The sequence below is a fragment of the Aythya ferina genome (genome assembly GCF_964211825.1).
Source record: "Aythya ferina genome assembly, chromosome: 7".
In the NCBI taxonomy this organism is placed as follows: Eukaryota; Metazoa; Chordata; class Aves; order Anseriformes; family Anatidae; genus Aythya; species Aythya ferina.
The window spans coordinates 24,483,158-24,488,748 of record NC_140302.1 but is presented as its reverse complement, the minus strand read 5'-3'; positions in this window follow the sequence as shown (position 1 = coordinate 24,488,748).

The window sequence follows — 5,591 nt, the reverse complement described above, 5'->3', positions numbered from 1 at the left end:
GAGCTGTGTCTCGGGGTGCTCCTTTCCCATCGCCTGGCCCCGTGTCCCAGCGGTGCCTCCGCTTCTCCCCCTGCCTCCTCCTCCTGGACAAGTTTTGGAGCAGGGCCCTTTTCCCCCGGCTTTCCACTTGTCCCAAAGCACCACGAAAGCTTCGAGAGGAGGTTGCCATCTCAAAAATCGTTTTGTAGGTTAAAAAAAAAAGCGTGTCACGAACGCCGTTCCCTGCTGATCAGGCAGGGAAATTAAAGGGGGGAAAAAGAAAAGCGGAGAACGATTTGGTTTTGCTGCGACGTAGCTGAGGTGGAAGGCAGTTCTGAGGGGGAAGCGGATTCTGGTTTTGTTTCTTTCCAACTAATTTGACTCATTACTGTTCCTGCAAGGCCGGCACAGCCCCAAAAGCGAGAAGCTTTTAGAGCCCTTTAAAACATCAGCTCCTTCCCTGCACGGCCAGGATGCCTGCAAGGCCGTCGGAGCGATTGGAAAAAAAAAAATAAATTATAGATGGTCACACTTAATTTCTTTTCTCTCTCTCTTTTTTTTTTTTTTTTTTTTTTAAGGCACGCTTTATACCGATTCCCGCTATATTTTTATTTTATTTTATTTTTCCAAGCAAAGTAGGAAATACTTTTTCATCTCCTTCGCCTAATGGATTGGATGCGAAAAATATTTCCCTGGCAAGCGAACACCCCGCGAGTTGTTCGACTTGTCAGGATGTTATGGATCGGCCCCCGCGGCCCCCTGCCCCCGGAGCCGCCGCGTTTCCCCTCTCCTGTTGCTGCTCCCGGTGGCCCACGCCGTAATTGATGGCGCGGCTGCGTGCGTGTGTGTGACCTTGCATGCGGCTGCTGGAGCGAGCCGCCGCTCCCTTCCCCGCACCAGCCCCGCTTTCACGTGGCCAGGAGGAATTTAGTGCTCCCGAAAGGACGCGGAGCCGAGTGGATTGGATGCGGGGAGAGGAGAGGGGGGGGATGATGATAATAACGATAATAATAATAATAAGAATCCGCTGCCCGAAGGAGAGGCAAACAGGGGGATTTTTGTTCCTCTCTGGCCGCTGTTGCCCACTTGTTTAGGGCCTCGTGCACCCCGCAGGAGCGCCTCTGGGATGCGGGGCTGGAGGGCTCATCATCCTGGCCCCTCCGCCAGCACCCTGGGGCAGCCACCCTCAATTAAGGGGATTTTTTTTTAATTTTATTTTATTCGAAGTGGAAACAAGCTCGGACCGGAGCCTCGCGATTGGCTCCTGGCTAAATTGCAGCTCCGGGCTCAGTTGGCTGAACTGGGGCTTGTTGGATTTTTTTTTTTAATTTTTATTTTTTTATTGCAATCTGTTCGCTTATTTCCCTTTCCAGGGGGTGATTGGAAGTAAAAACTCCCGTAAATCTGCAGCCGGGCTGGGGGGCGGCTTTGTGGGACCTCCCCACGCCGTTCCCATGTAGCTGGTTGAACGAGGTGAGCATCTCTATCCCTTTTAATGGGGGAAAAAATATTAAAAAAAAAAAAGACAATCCCCATCCGAGGAGGACAGGCTGGAAGGAGAGCTCGTCCGCGCCGTGCCGTGCCCGCCCCACGGGACAGCGCCGTGCAGCCCCGAATAAATAATCCTAAAAGGAAGGGGAGCTGTCAGGTGGGTTAGGCCCCGAGCCTGATCTACATGAGGAGCTGGCAGGAACGCCCTGCAGATAAATCATCCGGGTGAGAGGTATTTTTAAATGCAACTTGTCCTTGCTGCTCGGCTCCGCAACCTTTATTTTCGTGCTGCCGGCGGAGCCAAGCCCCTGCCTCCTCGGGGTGCCGAGGGGGATGGATTTGGGGTCTGCAGCTGGGGGACAGCGGGGTCCCTGAGCCCAGAGCATCACCCATGGGTTGGGGACCCCCGTGTGCGACAGCTGGGCCCAAACCCACAATTTTGGCTGTCACCCTGTGGGGCCAGGCGGCTCGGGGTGGCCAAAGCAGCTGTCCCAGCCCGGCTCCTTCCCCCCAGTGCCAGACACGAGGATTTGCACGAGTTTTGATCCCGTTTTTACAGCCGGCACCTGTGAGACCAGCACCAGGCCGGGATGTCCGGGGGGGTCCCAAACCACAGCTCTTGCCCTGGGCAAACCGAGGCGCCGGGGGACAGCGGTGCTTGTGTCCCCAGCTGGAGACCGGGCACCCTGCGGGGCACAAGGGCCCTTTGGGTCCCCGGGGAGGGCAGGCTGGGTCTCCCGTGCATGGATCACCCCAAATTCGGGCCCGCAGAGCTGCTGAATCAGGCGCAGGGAGCGCGGCACAGCTGGTGCGGCCGGGGGGGCCGGGGGGGCCGCAGTTGCTCCTGACACTTTTGCCTCTGAATGTGATGATAAAACTCCCTTCCCCGATTAGCGCTGATCCCTCTGCCTCCAAAACAGTTGGCCCTAATGAACATACGGCCCAACAGCTGTAAGCGGTTATACATATGCATGGATATATATATTTATCCCCCCCCCCCCTTCCCCTCCCCGCAGCCCCTCCATATATACTGGAGATCACAGCTGTTGCCATTCTTCCTCGCGATGCAGATCAGACGCTCTCTCTCTTTGGAGTCTTACTTGACCTATTTTGCAGGCGCAAGATTTTTTGTGATGATGATTTCCCCAGTTGGTGCTTTTGATTCCGCCTGAAACATCTTGATTGAAGGCAAACAATGGCAGCTCCGGCAGCCGGCAGCGCCCCGCACCCCACGCGCCGCCCGGCAGCCGCCACGCGACGGCTCCGGGGATGCTCCCCGGGGTGGCCGCTGCCTCCCACCCCGTCCCTTCCCCGTTGCCCACCGAGCCCCCGTCCCCTGCCACCTCCGGGACATCCCCTGCTCGGGCCCAAAATCTCGAGAAATGAGGGGATTTCCCCTTAGGGACGCTCCCAGGGGGGACGTGGGTGCCCCAGCTGGGGGCTGCGCAGCCCCTGCGATGCTCTGAGCACCCCACGGGTGATGGGGACCTTCCCGTCCCCTTCCCCACGGGGTCCCTGTCTCTGCTCACTGCTCATTGTAGGGTTTTGGGGCCGGCCCCACAGCCTCCCCAGCCATCCCCCTGGAGAAGGGCCCCGAAGCGGCCGCGTCCCAGGAGCGCCCAAAGCCATTTTTCGTTTGGCTTTTCCGTCTGAAGTGTGTCCCTCATCCCCGTTTCTACAGCAACTGGGAAGTTCACGGCCTGGCCTGGATGGAGGGAACGAAACAGCCGAGGGGGAAAGGAGAAGGGGCTAGAAAAAAGTTTTTAGGGTCAGAAGGCCACGCTGGATGGCTCCGTCCTGGGCACGGGGAGGCCACGGGGTCACTGCATCTGGGGCAGGGCTCTGAGCCCGTCCCCGTCCCTCCGGCACCAGATGTGATGTGGGCAGTGGGGGCCAAATTTGGGAGCAGAAAACTTCATCCATCGGGACCTGCCGTGAAATGGGGCACAAAAAGCAGCACGGGGCCCTCACATGGCTCGAGGAGCACTGGGGGGGCCCCCTCTGCCCGGTCCCAACCCTACAGCAGCCCCTCCGTGGTGTGAGGGGAGAGAGCGACCTCCGAAATTCACTTTCCTTAATAAAAAAAAAACCCAAACCAACGACGAGCCGACGGTGCTTCATCTTATGCAGCGAGTCTCTTCATTTATTCATTACGAGATAATACCCAAATCTGGCTAATTAATATTCCTGCATCTTTTCCAAGGGCTGATGAGGTATCTTAAACATCTCGCCGAGATGGGCTTTCATATTTATAAGGTTGATGTGCAAACCTAAATTGACGGCAGCTAAATATACTCCTCATGTTTAAGCATGGGGCTGCGATCCCGGGGAGGGGGGGGGTCCTGGGGTGCACGCCCCGGCCCTAAATGGGACCCTGGGAGGGGTCGTCAGCCCAAAAAAGCTTCCCCGGGCTGGGGTGTGACACTGGGGTGTCTTTCTGCAGGAGATTTCCCGGTCTAATGGCAGTGGAGCCGGTGGAGATTTGGGGTCTGAGCTCCCCGCCCCGGGGGCGGTGCAGGTGCCGGAGCAGGGAGCGCGGGGTCGCGCTGAAATCCTTCTGCGGGGTTAAAAATAGGACCTGGTGGCGAAGCGGGAGCCTGGTTTGCATTCTCCCTCGTTATGCTGATTGCTTATTTACGTCTATGCAAATGGTGCAAGAAGCAGCGGCTCCTCCACCTGGGGACCCTTTGGCTCAGAGGAGCCCCAGCCCCGCTGGGTAAGTCCCTAAAACGCCGGAGGAGCAGGATCCCAACCCTATTACTTCCCAGGACTGCCACCCGGTCTGTGGGATCATGCTGAGGATGAAGCATCCACCCCGTGACGTACTTGGTGCCCAAGCACACCGATGGCACCGCTCGCCCCGTGCCGCCAGCTGTGCGTGTCCGGCCCCAGCTGTTCCCCATCAGCCTGCCCCCACCCGCCCGCGCCGCCGGGCCCCGAGATCCTTTTTCCACCCGGCCCCATGTCCTTCATCAGGCACCAATTTGGTCCGGCCCAGCTGCTCGTTTTTCTTTCCGCCCCGTGACATGTTTTCACCCGGCTCCTAATCCGTCTCCTTCCATTCACAGCTCGAGCTGTTTATGGATGGGCCCCCGCTCGCCCCCTCCTCCTCCTCTCCCCCTTCGGACCGAGCCATCCATCAACAAAACCCCAAAAACCTTCGGGTTTCCCCTCCTGCCAGCCCTACAACTCCTCAGCCCACCCGGGCAAGGCCATCGTGTCCCTGCGTGCCACCGGAGCGATGCTGTGGGACTGGGTGCTCGTGTCCCCCTCGGAGCCGGGGGACAGCACCGGGGCCCCAAAACGGGCACCTGCGGTTGTGGGGTGCTCCCCATGACGAGGCACGGGACAAGGTGGGGACGTGTCTGGTGGAAATGGGCTCGGTACCACAGGGGACGGGGAGCTCTCGTCTCTCTCGGCCCCGCTTCTCCTCCGTTTTTGGCTCTCCTGAGCGGTGAGGGGGAAGCAGCATGGAGGGGATCCAAACCAGAGCGAAAAGAAGGACACTTGGCAACCAAAAACCGAAAAACCAAACAAGCCCAAACCTGAAGAGAACGACAGAAAATCCCTACCGGCTCCCCAAAGCTGCTCTTTGACCATTTTTCCCCAGATAAGGAGCTCGCCCCTTGCGGCCCCAGCCAAAGGCTTCCTCCTCGCCCTTCCCCGCCCCAGCCTGGGGCGCTGCCAGTGGGGACGAGGCCTTGGGGACCAGGTCGGGCACCGTCCCCATCCCATAGTCCCACAATGGGGATTGTTCTGGAGGCCGTGGGCAGGATGCGGCCCGGCCGGCCCCACGCCTGACTCACATCCTCGCGGGCTGGGAGGGAGCCCATGGAGTCACCTCTCCGGCATCCCCCAGGGGACACCAACCCCACAAGGGCTGGGACGCGGCACCGGCGCTGCTGGCAGCCACCCCGAGGCTTTTTGGGGTCCCCAAAACCGCAGATGCTTCCAGCGGCCCCGTCCAGCCTCCCACACGTCCCCCAGAGCCGGCCAAACCCGAGGCCTCCTCCGAGCTCGGTGGAAAGGTTTGGGCAGGAAGGAGCCTGGCGGCGCCGAGCCCGCGGCGTAAATCACCGCCTCCACGTCCCGACGGGGCTGCGTGCCCCCACGCTGCCTTC